A 17,810-nucleotide genomic window follows, 5' to 3' on the forward strand; every position below is an offset into this window, starting at 1 on the left:
TTTCATATGTCACACTGCATACACACACACACACACACACACACACACACACACACACACACACACACACACACACACACACACACACACACACACACACACACACACACACACACATATATATATATATATATATATATATATAGAGAGAGAGAGAAAGAGAGAGAGTCACTCTAAATTTCGAAATCCCAAAACCTAGAACCTCTAAATCCAACTTTCAGAAGTTTGAAGTTTTGGAATATCGAAATTGAAATTAAAAAAACACCTATAAGAACAAAACCTCATACATCATGTTTTCCCCCTGTACCCCCACACCACCCGCTACTTAAATATACCAACTCTGAGATCGCACTATTGTGCAGAGAATGGTAAAGTTCCCGTTCCGCACCATACGGTGATCCCCAGCGATACATTTCGAGATTCCAAAACTTCAAGCTTCTGAATGTCGCGATTCAGAGGTTTGAGGTTTTGGGATTTTGAAATTTAGAAGTGAACCCCATACGTATATATATATATATATATATATATATATATATATGTATATATATATATATATATATATATATATATATATATATAGATATAGATATATGTGTGTGTATATATATATATATATATATAGATATATGTGTGTATGTATATATATATATATATATATATATATATATGAAAAAACTTCAACCAAGTCCCAGGATAAAAATGAAACACACAATCCCAGTGCGGAAGGAACTGCCAAAAATTATATAACAGCCAAGAAATGTATGGACGAAGGTAGATGCGAGGCTTCAAAGAGCCAGTCAGCGTGTATTCCAAAAGGTAGAAGTTTAATAGCGTGGCGCTTTTCGGTCCTGCCGCTTCTTCAGACGTGAATAAAAAACATTAATAATGATGCTTACATATAGTGAAATTCAAAAAACATCACTTCCTGGACAAAGAACATCACTTCCTGAACAAAGACATAATTTCCTTAACCCAAAACTACAAAATACAAAAATATATAAAAAAAAAACTACAACTACCATGAAGCGCTAAATATAAAAAGCATAGCTACATTGAAATACAATGACAGTCAAATATAAAACATTGAATCTAAATTCATCTGATAGATCTGCCTTTAAGGGATGGCTTAAGGGGGAGGGATTCATTAAGTCCCCTACCCCAAGGAGCTGCTAACCGCAAAATCCACCGGGTTTCTGCTGTTTCAGTGCGATTAACAATATCGCCACCTCTTAAACAACTTGGCTGAACATGTATTACTTGAAATAGAAAGGTATGATGCTCATAGGAGAGCATATGCTTAGATATTGCACTACAATTGTCACCTCTGGTAAAGCAATACATATGATCACGAATCCTCTCCCTCAAGGACCTGTTGGATTTGCCCACATAGAATCTAAAGCATTTAGAATTTAGATTCAATGTTTTATATTTGACTGTCATTGTATTTCAATGTAGCTATGCTTTTTATATTTAGCGCTTCATGGTAGTTGTAGTTTTTTTTTTTATATATTTTTGTATTTTGTAGTTTTGGGTTAAGGAAATGATGTCTTTGTTCAGGAAGTGATGTTCTTTGTCCAGGAAGTGATGTTTTTTGAATTTCACTATATGTAAGCATCATTATTAATGTGTTTTATTCACGTTTGAACAAGCGCAGGACCGCCAAAGCGCATATTAAACTCTACCTTTTGGAATACACACTGACTGGTTCTTTGAAGCCACGATCTACTTTGGTTCATACATTTCTGGCTGTTATATAATTTTGGCAGTTCCTTCGCACTGGGATTGTGTATATATATATATATATATATATATGTGTGTGTGTGTGTGTGTGGATATATATATATATATATATATATATATATATATATATATATATATATATGTATGTATCACCTGAGATGAGAACAGATGGAACAGAACTACCTTGATTTTCCATTGTTACACTGAAACATTGAAATAACTGAAAGTACTTTTTTTAGTTCATACTTGTTAAATGGGGTCGGGGGTAGACTTTTATCTTTGCTACATAGCTAGTTGTTCCCTTCATTTATTACATTCAAAGGTCTATAGTTGTTTGTTGCTAGAAGCAATGCATGATTTTTATCTTTTCCTTTTTTTATTCTTTCAGAAGAGGAAAAGGAATGAGGGTTAGAGAATACAGGGTTATAGATTAACGCTAAGATATCTTATGTGCCATCTTATATACAGTACATACTGTTTAGAAGACATCCCAGGATGGTGTTTAACCATAGACTCTATGTACTCGCATCCTTGTTTATCAAACAATGCTAGTAATTCATGATGCAGGGGCAAGTTCTTCTCCATCCTGAGCCCCTAAGGGATCCTTTGTACTCTTATATTCTCCAAAAAATATGCATTTTCCACTTGAGACTTTTTCAGCTTCGATAATTTATAATCAAATTCATTTAGATTTTCATATAAAATATCAAACCCTTGAGCCAAATAATTTGTGAAACCAAAGCTGTAATTATCCTGTAATTATCCTGCAACCAGTCAACAAGAACTGGTACATCGCCAGCCCAAGGGCAATACCTCACTGGATCAGTATGTTGGTTCCATGAATTTGAATTATTCAAATTTGTACCAGCTTCATCTTCTAAATTATGAAGGGAGGTCAGCCCATGAGAATTCCCTCCAGTATCTCCTGGAATATTAGAAATGCAGGTAGAGACAATGTCATCAAGTCTCTTGGTCAATTGCTGCACAATAAGAGTTAGGTTTCCAACTGTCCTTTGTAAGTCAGTACTGGAATTATCCATAAACAAGGATGGTGCAGTCAAAGGAGCTTCATTAGCCATAAACTGCCAGACTAACACAAAACTTGAAAAACAAACCAAAACCAAACAGAACAAACTAATAAATCTGAAACACAGCTGTAAATGGCTGCTAGAAGCTGAAGATAAACCTGAAATTTATTACAGCAAAATCACTAGATAAGCGCTTTCATTTCACAATATGTGAAAAGTCTTCACATAAGTTGTTGTTCAATACTACTATAAAGATGGGCATGCTCTACTTCAAAATTCTCTGTACTCTTATATTCTCCAAAAGATACACATTTTCCAGTTGAAGCTTTTTCAGCTTCAGTAATTTATAATTAAATTCATTTAGACGTTCAGATAAAATATCAAACCTTAAAAACTAAAACCCTAAAAAGATAAATTCATGTTACACACACACACACACACACACACACACACACACACACACACACACAAACACACACACACACACACACACACATACATATACATATATATATATATATATATATATATATATATATATATATATATATATATATATATATATATATATACATACATATATATATATACATATATATATATACATATATATATATATATATATATATATATATATGGTATTAGTCTATAAGTGTATCTTTTTCCTTTTAAAAGTGGTATGGGGATAAGAAAATATTAATGGATGGGTTTGGTTTTAGGGTCATCTGCAGACTGTTTCTTTAATGCTGGCAATTTTTAAATGATGTGCCTGTTTTTAAATGTGTTTAAATACTGAGCACTCTGTATAGTTGAAATATATTATTATTCCAGATAACAGTAGTGGGTGACTGGGGAGGGGCTAGAGAAGCTAAAGCCTTCCCATTAACTGCTTAGCCTTTATTTATTTAAATAAAATAAATGGCAGCAGCTTTTTTTTTTTTTTTTTACAATATAGATAAATTAAGAGTTCACAGCACCACTGTTCGCAGGTTGGGGGTGGTGCTGCATGGACATACTTCTCAGCCACTTTTTTGTGGTCCAGTCCTATTCTCAGGCTGATTTACCCCTTAACACAACATATTTCCAATAGTCCTGTTTTGTTTCATTCAGAGCCACACAATTGGGGGCTACCATATCATATGACCACACATCTCAACTCTCCAGTGTTTTCCAGAAAATATAGGATGTCACCCTAAAAATAACAGGGTGCCATGACATTATTAATGGCCCCTTTAAGTCATGATTTATTTACATTTTTGTGTCCCACAAGCCTTGCATCCTGGTACCATGGATATCAGGCATGACAACAACAGAACAATCAGATACAAGGCAATGCACAAATTGTTCTCTGGTGCCATTATGACACATGAAACTTTGTCAGTACCACATAAGCAGGCTTGTACCTTTGTCAGCATTTTCCCAGATAGATGGCAGCTACATTCAAGAATTTTTCTGGGAAGTGAGAAATGTGATGATCAGTTTTGATTAGAAATGATGTTTTAAACTGCAGATTCTGGTTTCTGACAGCAAATTTTACAACATACATTGAAATATGTTAATATTTCTGATTAGGGTTGTTGTTGTGTCTTTCGGCTTTTCCCGGTAAGGGGTCACCACAGCGGAACTCCGGTCCACTAATGATTGGCAGTAGATTTTTATGTGCCGAGTTGCCAGCCCTGACACACAACCATCAGCGAAGGTATGCCCATTCACGCATGTCTCCACACAGAAGACGCTCTAGCTGAGAATCGAACAGGACAACGTCTTACTGTGAGGCGACAAAGCTACCGCAGTACCACCACCTCAGTTCTATTTCTGATTAGGGTATTTTATTACATTTTGTAAGCTTTTTTATTTTATTTTTTTTCCTTTTATGGGGGTTGTAACAAAATCAAAAGGCAATTGTCTCATACTATTATCAACTTTATTGCTTCTCACATTACTAGTACGATACTCCCATTTATCTAAGTAGACAGTTATTGAGTATTTATGAGTATTTTTGTAACTTTGCATGTTTTTACTTGCTTTTAGTTAGCTGGCAGCAGTACTGAGAAATCTGTGGTGCTAGTCATGACAATGCAAGCCACAAAGAATGTATCATTGTGGGTAGGATCATCCTATGTGGGTAATATCATATCTCTGGAAGTTGGGGGTGAGGGGTCACAATTAGGGTAATGGAAAGTGGCATGGAGGGTTTCACTATACTTGCTCAAGTGCTAAGTTAAACTTGTCATTTCCTGATTGCAAATTTCCTAATAACTGTGCCTTAACAAATCTTTGCCATTGTGTTTTTTTAGCTGTGTGCCAGCACTGCCCACCAAGTTTCTGAGCTTTTTATTTATCTCCACATTGTGCAACCAATGAGTTACTGTATATATAACTACATCCCTTCAAAAACCTACAGTAACTTCAGATTCATGTTCTAGGAGTCTTGTGTATGGGGAGTGTAGTTGTTTTGGGGACAGTATTTATTATTTGCCAGTCAGTCTATGCATTTTTTATCACTTTAGCTTGACTTGGGGGGTCTGTGGAGGAAACTGACTGTCCCTGCTATTATTATCTAGTTAGCCACTAATTTGTTTTTGCAATACTAGCTTGCATGTGTGCAAAGCAACTCTATAGTTCAATTAAACAGTGTAAATACTTAATTGAGGTCATTATTATCACAGATGTCTAAGGTGTACAAAGTCAATAAAGACAGGCCATCACTTGTTGTAAGTAAGTGACTTAATCTTACTTTTGTTTGATCACAATTAAAAATTCCCTAATCTCACATGGCAGGAACACTATCACACAATGTAGTTACTGAAATTGGTATGGATTGTCATCTGCATGGCTTATCTATGTGTGTGTGTGTGTGTGTGTGTGTGTGTGTGTGTGTGTGTGTGTGTGTGTGTGTGTGTGTGTGTGTGTGTGTGTGTGTGTGTGTGTCTGTGCATGTGTGCGTGTGTGCGTGTGTATGTGTGTGTGTAGAGAGGGTGTTGCACTGTATTTATGTGTAACAAGTTGGCAATAATATATTTAAGTTTTCATCTCAGTCAGACCTCAGCACTGCACACCATAAAAGTGTCTATTTTGGTGATATGAGCAGGATGCGTGTTACACAGAAACAGTGAGTATTGTTGACATCTTGCAGCATTTTGTGCTTTGGTTCTTGGCCATGGGATGGTGACAGTTAACACGACACCCCGACCCCATGCAGAAAATGGGAAAAAGGGAGTTGATGATGATGATGATGATGATGTTCTTAGCCATGGTCTTTCTGTGTGGAGTCTACATGTCCTCCCTGATTTGTGTTTTGCCAGGTATGCTGGCTTATACTGGCACCCCAAAGACATGCCACAGTTAAATTGGCATTATTTCAATTTGTGTGTAGGTAAACATATAGAGTGTGTATGTGTGTGTGTGTGTGTGTGTGTGTGTGTGTGTGTGTGTGTGTGTGTGTGTGCTCGCATGTTGTGCGCATGTGTGTGCTAGAGCTAGCTTGTCAGGTACAATTCCAGTATGTGTTTTTTGTGTCATGCACAATACTGGTTATGTGCACTCTTCTGAGTAGCATTAGAAAAACAGTTCACAAGTAATTGTCTTTCAAAAATGAGGCAAAAAATATACCACAGCACATCTAAATTCTCAGAACTCATGGGGGCCTGGCAGCTTCCACATCCTTTGCTGTATAATGGGACTTTTAATGCAGGCCTAGTTAGAGGTCTCCAACTTCAGCTTGTGACTTTGGTTTCACTTTGCCTAAAATTAGCCATGCACAGAGGTGAATACATAATGTCACTGGCATTTATCTTAGGGCTGGAGACAATGTGGTCATTTTTCTTTAACTTTCCTCACAAGCATAACTTAGGTGTTTACAGAAGATGACTATATTTTGTCTAGTGGCAGTGTACTGCTTAGAAGTAACAACTTAATATACATTACTATGATCATTTTTTTTTCTTTTTACATTCCTCTCAGTGAAACATGAGACATGCATGCAGTTTGTTATTATTTGAGGATAGGGTTAAGTAAGAATGCTGTGTTCATATGGGTGACTGCATTAGATTGAAATGCGTTGCTTTTACTATTTGCTCACTTTTGTCCCAGTCTGTCATCAGTGGAATAAACAAAAATCAGTTCCTTTTTAGGAAAGTAAATGAGGAGACATCATGTGAATATGTATGACAACAACTTCAAATATATGACTGTATCTATTTGTTCTTTCACTTTCATTCCAATCTAACACAAGTGGGGTGCACAGAACATGGCTATTTTTTGGGGATGGAGCAGGGAGGCAGGTGCTATTCTCAGATGTGATTTATGCATGATTTATGCATCCTTGTAAGCATTTGTCTCCAGTTTATTGAGAAATACTATTTTGTCAGCTTTTGACAAAATGTATTTCTTTCATGAAAGAAAATAAGAGCAAATATCTTTCTTATTATGTTTTTTCAGACCCTTATTGGTTCAAATGCTTGGAAAAAACCCTTTACAATGCACCTCAGAGCATTTAGAACCCCATGGCTTCTGGGGGCCTAGCAGCCCCTAGACCCTCAGTTTAGCTTATTTTTTTTCACTGCAGCATTGACCAGATAGGGTGTGTTGAAGGGATGAGAGAAAAGGTAGAACAGTAAGAAAAAATATAAAAGAACAAGTAGCTGACCAAATAATGGGGGATGACCAGGATGGGAGGAAAATAGGGTGGGGTAGAAGACAAGCAAGTTTCCTCATCATGGGCTGAAATTAATATCTAGTATTATGCCTTCCTTGGCACAGTGGATAGGATTGTTGCCTCACAGCAAGATGATCCCCTTTTCAAGTCTCGGCTGGGGTGCCTTCTTTGTGGAGTCTGCATGTCCTCCCTGTGTTCATATGTGTTTCCTCAAGGTAGTCTTGTTTCCTCTCACATTCCAAAGGCACGCAGTAGGGGGATTGGCCACTCTATATTGGTCGTAGGTGTGACTGTGCATGCAAGTGTGCGGTGTGGCAGAATTACAGATGCAGGGCTAGTCACCTGGTAGTGTAAACCTTCGCTCTACAGGATTGTCGCTGTTGAAGTAATACCCTGACCCCCCATTTGCAAAAATGGGAAAAGGGCTTGTGCATGGATGGATGGATGGATTATGCCTTCCTTTAATGCCTTTTTCTGCTTGCATGAAATTTGTTTTTTGTGGTTCTGTGTTCACAGCTTCATATGTGCATTTCAAAACATGCAAGAACATGAAAAAGACATGAGATACAAGTGTACTAGGAAGTGGGAATAAATACAGTGACTAGTGACAATAATGTTTGTTCAGCAGTACCTTCCCATAAATGTATGTTCTGGATCCGTTACTTTTTGTTTACTTTTTTAACTCTTTATGGTTGCATTCAGGCCATTCAGAAGCCATGTAGCTGAAGCACTTGATGCCCATTATGGGAGGTGTAAGGTGAAAAACTCTAGCTTGGCTGGCTTTTTCTTGTGCTTTTTACTTAATGGTTTGTCTGTGCGACCTTTTTACCCTTTGATTTTTGAATGTTAGTTGGGATGTTTTGCAGGCATCTTAATCTTTATGGGAATCACACAGTGAAAACGCTAGATTGGCTATTTTTTCGTGCAGTGTTTACTGGATAGTTTGTCTGTGTGACCTTTTTACTCACTGGTTTGGATATTAGTTGACATATTTTGCAGGCACCTTAACCTTTATGGGCATCAGCTGGGTTTAAAGACCTTGTGTTTCTAAAGTATAGTCAAACTATCTGTAGTATTCGGGCTGGTAATGTGGTTGTTGTACTGTAGGGGCGCTGTGGGGAATTCAGCATGTACTGTTGGTTCTGTATTCTCTGGTAACTTGTTGGTTCTGGTGGATGTATGACTTGCAGAAGTTATGTGAAGAAGCATGGGTGCGCACCTGGAGGCTCTTAATAAAGAAAGGCCTTACAACTCCATAAACCGTGTGGTTTTGTTATTTCCCAGGATATAACATATTGGCGACGAGAGGATGGGATGCCTCCGAGTCCGCTGCGAGTAAACTGGTGGGCTGCAGTTCATGTCGGATGACGAAGAGACGGGGCCTACTGGAGTGATGTCTGGTTCCATGTTGGGGTCACTGGTTGCATACGACTGTCAGACACAGACCTGGGAGGAGTATTGTGAAGTGTTGGAACATTTTTTTGAGGCAAACCAGATAATGGAAGCGGGTCGGAAGCGAGCCATATTGCTAAGCTTGGTGGGCAGTAAGACGTACAGTCTGATGAGGAACTTATTGAGTCCTGATAAACCGGGGGACAAATCGTTCACAGAGTTGACGAGTTTACTTCAGTCACATTATAACCCGAAGCCGAGTGCAATAGTCCAGAGGTTCAAGTTAAATTCAAGGACTAGAATGGCTAATGAAACGGTAATGGAGTATGTCGCAGTGTTGAGGGAACTGGCACAACATTGTGATTATGGGGACAGACTGACCGAAATGCTACGAGATAGGCTCGTATGTGGTATTGCAGACGACCGCATACAACGCAGATTGTTAGCGGAGCCTGACTTGTCGTTTGAAAAGGCCTTGAAGTTGGCACAGGCCATAGAGACAGCAACTAAAGACATTCGTGATTTACAACAGAAAGCCACGGAAGGGGTGGGAAGCAGGAGTGCGACCCCACTGCCAATGCATAAAGTGGTCATGGAGCATAATTCACAAGGGAAGTCTGGTCAGTATGTTTGTTACAGGTGTGGAGGTGAACATCTGTCACGGAACTGTCGTTTTTTAACTGTAAAATGTCATGCTTGCGGGAAAAAGGGCCATGTAAAGAAAATGTGCCGCTCAATGCCCTCTCGGGACCAGCCGAAAAAGGGGGAGGAAAAAAGCAGTATGATGGAAAGGAAGGGAAACCGAAAAAATAAACGGCAGTATGCACACCACATGCGTGAAGTTACAGATCAACCAACCAGGGAAGCCGAAGAAGTGTTCACAATGTTTAACGTGAAAGAGGCCAGGTGGGAAAGAGTTGATCCCATTAAAACCCAGTTGGACTTAAATGGTAAAATGGTGCAGTTTGAAGTGGATACGGGGTGTAGTGTCACAGTTCTGTCAAAGGCTGAGTATGGGAAGTTATGGCCCAGAGAAGCTCGGAAGCTGCAGGACTGTTCAGTGACTTTGAAAACCTACATGGGTGAAATAGTTCCCACGTTGGGAATGGTGAAAATGAAGGTAAAATATAAAGACCAAGTCAAAGAGTTGCCAGTCATGGTGGTAGCAGGTAAAGGACCAAACCTGCTAGGCCGGGTGTGGTTAAAGGAGCTAAACATGGACTGCCTACAGCTCCATAAGGTAGAACAGCCGGGCCTGACCTTGCAAGAGGTGCTTGAGAACAATGAAGAAGTATTCAAAGAGGAACTGGGGACCTGGAGGGGTCCACCAGCAAAAATACACGTGAAAGAAAACGTAACGCCAAGATTTTACAAACCCCGTCCTGTACCATATGCGATGAAGAAGAAAGTTGAGTTTGAGTTAGAGAGACTCACTAAGCAAGGTATAATTGAACCAGTAAAGTTTGCGGAATGGGCCGCACCAATTGTTCCGGTATTAAAGCCAGATGGTACTGTACGCATCTGTGGTGACTACAAGTTAACAGTGAACCAAGTCTCGAAGCTGGAGCAGTATCCTTTGCCAAAGGTGGAGGATGTGTTTGAAAAGCTGTCGGGAGGTTCCGAAGGTGGCTGTGTATTTAGACGATATCATGTTGACGGGTAGGAACATTCGAGAGCATCTGGAGACGCTGAATGAGGTGCTGAGACGACTGCGAGAGGCAGGTCTACGGGTGAAGCGGAGTAAATGTGCTTTCATGGCAACGGAAGCAGAATTCCTGGGCTACAAGGTGGATGAATCAGGCCTACACCCCCTGCCAAATAAAGCGGAAGCCATTCAACAGGCACCAGCACCCACAAATGTTACAGAACTGAAAGCCTATTTAGGCTTACTTAACTATTATAACAGGTTCCTGCCAAATCTGTCAACCCTGTTAGCTCCTTTACATAAGTTGTTAAGGAAGGAGGCTCAGTGGTCGTGGAAAGAGGAACAGGACAGAGCGTTTGAACAGTCAAAGGAACTAATGCAATCTTCAGAGGTTTTGGTGCACTACGATAGTCACAAGGACTTAATTTTGTCATGTGATGCCTCACCTTATGGATTAGGGGCTGTGTTGGCACACCGGATGCCAGATGGACAAGAGAGACCCATTGGGTTCATGTCACGAACTTTGACACCAGCAGAGTCAAACTATTCCCAGATAGATAAAGAGGGTTTGGCTGTGATGTTTGGAATCAAGCGATTTCACAAATACCTCTATGGGAGGAAGTTTACTATTTGCACTGATCATAAGCCTTTGTTGTCATTATTCAACGAGATGAAAGCAGTACCGCAGATGGTTTCTCCCCGCATTCAGAGATGGGCTGTAACGTTGAGAGCTTATGAATACGAGATTGTTTATAAGCCTGGAAAGCACCATGGTAATGCAGATGCACTAAGTAGGTTGCCGATGCCAGGGCATCTCCAGGAAGAGGAAGCGGAGGACCGAGTTTTGATGATGGAAGACATCACATTGGTGTCTGCCAGAGAACTGAGTGTTTGGACACACAAAGACCCGGTGCTTGCTAGAGTGTTTCAGTGGGTTCAGCAAGGCTGGCCAGTCCAACAAATGGATCCAGTTTTTCGGCCTTATGAGGTGAGGAAAACAGAGCTGAGTGTGCAAGATGGATGCGTATTGTGGGGGGCACGAGTGATAATTCCGTCCCCAGGAAGAAGGGCACTTTTACAGCAGTTGCACCAAGGTCATGTGGTCATTACCCGAATGAAGGCCTTAGCCCGAAATTATTTTTGGTGGCCAAAGTTGGACCACGAGATTGAAGTCGTTGTGAATGAGTGTAAAACATGTCAACAACATCGCAACTTGCCTGTGGCGGCGCCACTACATCCATGGGAGTGGCCGAGTAGGCCTTGGCAGAGACTTCATATAGATTATGCAGGACCTTTCATGGGGGCCATGTTTTTGATAATCATGGATGCTCATTCGAAATGGATGGATGCCTATCAAGTCAAGACACCCACTTCCCTCGTTACCATTGAATGTTTGAGGAGGAGTTTCAGTAGTCAAGGACTGCCTGAGACTATTGTATCTGATAATGCTTCATGTTTCACGAGTGAAGAGTTCAAGGGTTTTCTGAGAAAAAATGGCATCGTACACATCACCTCAGCACCCTACCATGCAGCTACAAATGGTTGTGCTGAAAGGGCGGTTCAGACTTTTAAAGCAATGATGAAAAAGTCTGGAGAAGGAAGTATGGCAGCAAAAGTGTCAAGAGTGTTATTCAATTATCGTATTACACCACAATCTACCACGGGTTTGTCACCTGCCGAGATGTTGCAAGGACGGAGATTGAGATCCATGTTGGATCTAGTGTATCCAAATGTCCGAGCTAAGGTGGAGGGGACCCAGTGGAGGCAAAAAGAATGTCATGATCGACGACGGAGAGAGCGAAGTTTTCTGGAGGGAGATGCAGTGATGACGCGAAATTTTAGTTATGGACCTAAGTGGATTCCAGGGTTCATTGTCAAGAGTACTGGTCCATTATCGTACCAGGTGAGGTTGAATGGAGATTTTGTAGTGAGGAGACATGTAGACCAAATTCTGAGGAGCGAACAGAAGAAGGATGCCATGGAACTGCTGGCCTCAGAACTACCGTTAAGTTCGGAACCAGGGCTCGCAGTGGCAGGAGGATCGCAAATTGAGGGAGACCGCCGAAATGTGGAAGGAGAGGTTCCTGAGGATCCAACCATTCCAGGGAAGGACACACCGATACCTGAAGTGGTAACAGTGACACCGGAGTCACCTAAGGTGGTACCACTGCGCCGTTCTAAGCGTGTGCTGGTTAAACCTAGTTACTTGAAGGACTATCAATGCTAACAAAAGTGCATGTATAGATTACCAGCCTTAAAAAATAGTAGATGGTATGGTAACCAGTTAATAACTAGCCTGTTATATACAAGTAAATGATTAAATGCATTGTGGAACTTGTTCCCTAGTTTTGCTTATGTAAGACAGTATGTCTTAGCTTAAAAGGGGAGGAATGTAGTATTCGGGCTGGTAATGTGGTTGTTGTACTGTAGGGGCACTGTGGGGAATTCAGCATGTACTGTTGGTTCTGTATTCTCTGGTAACTTGTTGGTTCTGGTGGATGTATGACTTGCAGAAGTTGTGTGAAGAAGCATGGGTGCGCACCTGGAGGCTCTTAATAAAGAAAGGCCTTACAACTCCATAAACCATGTGGTTTTGTTATTTCCCAGGATATAACACTATCCACTTAGTATACTGGGTTGACAAGGACAATAAAAGTGTCAAAGCATGCATGTCCTCAGCTTATGGGATTTGGTTTTATTGGCCTGAACGCAACCATAAAGTCTTAAAAAATTTAAAAAAGAAGTTATTTACATTCAGAAGCCATTTAGCTAAAGCACTTGCTGTCCTTAGGGGGTCATTTGCATATATCCCATAAGACTCCATTACAGGAGGTATACGTACCACACACTAAAAAAAGTATTTCATGACTGTTTATCTAACAAAATCTATGCATGAGCTTTCAAAAAAGAATCAAGAAGGCTTTTGGTTTATTTGTGTTAACAAGTTATCCCCAAGAAAGTGTACATTACTGATATAAATTAAAAGGAAGAAATATTTATTTTTCTTGTTTTTTTTTTTGGTTTCCAAATCGTTTGACTACTTTTTTGCCATTATTTTGGTACATGAAAAGAATTTCTGAGTTTTCATATTCACTCTTCTGTGACATCAGCCATGCCTGCATTTTTTTGTAGTAGCTGGATAATGGAAGGAGAACAGGTCGTAATAGCAGAAGTTGTGGATCTTGTTATTTCATTATTGGATTTTTTTATGATAGTGTCAATGTATTGTTCAAAACACAGTTTCCTGTAGATCTAGATAAAAACTTATTTTGCAAAAGATGGCACATTATTTTTTCCATAACCAATTTATTATTTGCTAAATATGCAAAAATTAAATGTAACTCTATATTCTGCAATATTTTCATATCATCTGTCGCATGATAATTTAGGCTTATATTTTGTGTCATTTTGTCATTGTTAGTTTTCTAAACTTGTGTTTCTAAATTTAGGTATCCCTCAATCTTACATGAGCTGGGAGAAGTTATGCCATTTGGTATGCAAAGTTTATACTAATCTTCTTCTTCATATTCTTTCGGCTTTTCCCGGTTAGGGGTCGCCACAACGGATCACCTGTTTCCATTTCGTCCTGTCCTCTGCATCTTGCTCTGTCACACCAACCACCTGCATGTCCTCTCTAACCACATCCATAAACCTTATCTTAGGCCTTCATCTTTTCCTCTTACCTGGCAGCTTCATCCTTTTCCCAATATACCCAGCATCCCTCCTCACCACATGTCCAAACCAATGCAATCTTGCCTCTCTGGCTTTATCTCCAAACTGTCCAACCTGGGCTGACCCTCTGATATACTTATTCCTAATCCTGTCCACCCTCATCACACCCAGTGCAAATCTTAACATCTTTAACTCTGCCACATCCAATTCTGACTCCTGACTTTTTGTCAATGCCACTGTCTTCCATCCATATAACATAGCTGGTCTCACTACCCTTTTGTAGACCTTCCCTTTCACTCTTACTGGTAATCATCTGTCAAAATCACTCCTGACACTCTTCTCCACCCACTCCACCTTGCCTGTACTCTCTTCTTCACCTCTCTTCCACACTCACCATTACTCTGAACTGTTGATCCCAAGTATTTAAACTCATCCACCTTTGCCAACTCTACTCCATGCATCCTCACCATTCCTCTATCCTCCCTTTCATTCACACACATATATTCTGTCTTAGTCCTGCTGACCTTCCTTCCTCTCCTCTCTAGAGCATATCTCTACCTCTCCAGGGTCTACTCAACCTGTTCCCTACTCTAACTACATATCACAATGTCATCTGCAAACATCATAGCCCACGGCGACTCATGTCTGATCTCGTCTGTCAACCTGTCCATCACCAGTGCAAATATGAAAGGGCTCAGAGTTGATCCTTGATGTAATCCCACCTCCACCTTAAACACATATGTCACTCCCACTGCAGATCTCACTGCTGTCACACTACCCTTGTACATATCCTGTACCACTTTTACATACATCTCTGCCATTCCCGACTTCCTATACTAAATAGGTATCTAATTTTTTGGCAGGAAGTATCTGCCTTTGTCCAGATTTGCAGTGTCTGTAGACTGAGAGATTTGACCTCAACAGCTGCTGCAAAGTCAGTGTGCAGTGTCTTCTAAAATCCACCTGGACATTCTGATTAGTGTAATGTTACTTGCCATGTTATTTTCTGTTCTGTTTAACAGGACATGCAAGCTCTGCACAAACTTACTATTTCTTGTTCTACATAAGACTGAAAACCACCTTTCTAATGACTGATTTAACTTTAAAAATAGCAGGATGACCTGAACAGAATTCCCCCAATATAGCTTTTCTTAGGAAACTAGTACTTGAGTGTGATGTAAAACATACTCTGTTGCCTTTAATTTCAAGTGTTTTGAAAAACACAGATAGAAACACTCATCAGTGTTTATGGTTTCTAGTTTTGGCCAGCTTTCTGCCATGAAAATAACCATTCATGGCAGCTCATTTTTAGCTCGTGTTACTCATTCTACTAGAGCTACTGTAACAAGAATGTTTAGAAAGTGTTTTTCAAATGGAGGGAGGGGTGCCTCTTTTGGCCAGTGTTTGTCTGCCATAAAGCCCAGCAGCCTTGGATTATTAAGCTACTGTTCAGCCGCAATTCAGTTGTCCAGCCCAAGTTATCTGGAATAGCTCTGTTAAGTGAAAGCAAAACCAGTCAACCTGCCAAACACAAACTAAGGATTGCTACACTCAATGTCGGTTCACTGATAAGATGCAGCTTAGAAGTGGATAACATGATAATAAGGTGGAGACTGGACATCCTATCCATCTAGGGGAAAAGGCTTGGGAATTAGAGTCTACTGGGTAAGGCAGTCTTCTGAAGACAATGAGGGATGTCATCAGAATTGATGACAGACTTGTGGCAATGCCAGACTCCATTTTAAATAGAGAATGGTAGTCGCCCATGTTGGTGATGACCAGGTCCACTATATTGTCACTTCTAGTGGGGGTGTTGACCAGTTGCTCCAGGGTGTTCGAGTTTATAAATTCTAGGAAGCATTGGGCAAGGGAGTTAGTACTTGATTAGTTCTCCCAGTTAATGTTTGAGTAATTGAAATCACCCAATATCAGAGCATTTGGTAGGACCTTCATATTTTCCAGTGTCTCCAGAAATGTGGAATGGGGGTCCTGGGTCATGTTGGGTGATCTGTAGCAAGCTACAGTCTGAATTGCAGTTTTGCCCATTGTTAGTTGCACATGAATGATCTCTGAGGCATTGTGCTGTGCCACTAACCTGGAGGTGTCGGTATCCTTGATGAATATGGATACACCCCCACCTTTTGTGTTTTGGTCCAGGTTCTGTGGCCAAAAAGTATGGTATATGTTACAGCCTGGTAATGCTGGGGTGCTCTCTGGAGCCTTAAACCAGGTTTCTGTTACTGCACAGATATCAATGTTCTCCATACTGAGGAGTGCCTTGAGTGCATGCATTTTGAAGTTTAGACTTCTGGTGTTGAGTAGCATTACCCTCAGTTTTTGGTTACTTGTGTTATTTACGGCGGTGGGTTTGCCTTTTGAGCCTTGCCTAAAAAAGGCACTAAGGGGGTGGCAAAAGCCTTGGCCAGTATTCAAAAGCCTAAGGGTGACAGGTGCAAGCCATCTCTTGCGAAGCAATGTGACTTATCAAGCATGTCATCCCAGGTAGACAGATACTGGATCCCCTTTGAATGACACCAGAAACTTAGCCAATTGTTGAAACTGATCATTTTTTTTATACTATGGCATCATTCTTGGTGAGGACAGGATGCTACTCAGGGTCAGGGTCATACTGGCCTGGGCTACATGATCAGAGAGCTCTTCCATGTCTCTTTTCATGTATTCCAGGGAGGTATGGCTCAGGTCATTCACACCAATATGGACAATGGCAGAGTCATATTTGTACTTGTTCTGGAGCAACCTGAGTGCTTGTGTTATGTGGCGGATCCTCGCACTCGACAGGCAGCTAATTGTAACCTTCTTCTTGTCCAGCCTAGTTAGTGGGACATCAGTGTGCCTGACTATACAGTCGCCTATTACTAGTGTGTTGGGTATGTTATTTTGCCTTAAGGGCTGTGATTGCGTGGCACACTGATTATGTGAAGTATGTGTTTCATGGTTTGTGATGGGGTGTGGAGGTTGCTTGGGTGTCTGCTTTGGAGGTCTCTGTTGCTTTTGCAGATTTTTATTTCGAGCCTCCAAGTATGTTTTCGTGTATTTATGTGTGTTATTTGCCGGTGTTGGTTTAGTAGGTCTATGTGAGACTGGTGGTGTGTTGCATGTCTTTTCCTTCTCCTCTTGACTGTCAGTTCGAGTCTTGGGTTGAGAGAGATTTGCCTCCAGTTTGGCTGTATAATTGCAACTCTCGCATATACTAGTGTTTGGTGGTAGGAGGAGAGGGTTGTCTGTGTACATGAGGCAGTTGTAACATTGCCTCCAAATGCCCAGATTCACCAGTTGGACTAGAGAGTACACCTTTTAGATTACATCATTCTTCTCTGGTTCCCAGGCTAACAGAAACTCAGAGTTTTAATATTTCTTTGCTCTTGCACCTGGCCAGGAAACTACAGCAATAAAAGCCATTATATATGTAAAATCTACCAATTAACTCTGGTCTCAAAACAATAGAAGGAAGTCCTTAGTCCAGACATTATGACTCCGAGCTTTGAGATAAGTCATACAATGCTTGACTTATCAGCTTTCTTCCAGCAGAGTGCACTGTGGTTACATTTTTGAAGTTCAATATTTCACACAGTTTTCTTACATTTAAGAGGACAAGCCTGTGGATTATATTCATATTTACAATGCCATAGAATTATCTACAAAATTCTATCTAGTT

Source organism: Protopterus annectens, chromosome 6.part1 (genome assembly GCF_019279795.1).
Source record: "Protopterus annectens isolate FY-2018-M chromosome 6.part1, PAN1.0, whole genome shotgun sequence".
In the NCBI taxonomy this organism is placed as follows: Eukaryota; Metazoa; Chordata; order Ceratodontiformes; family Protopteridae; genus Protopterus; species Protopterus annectens.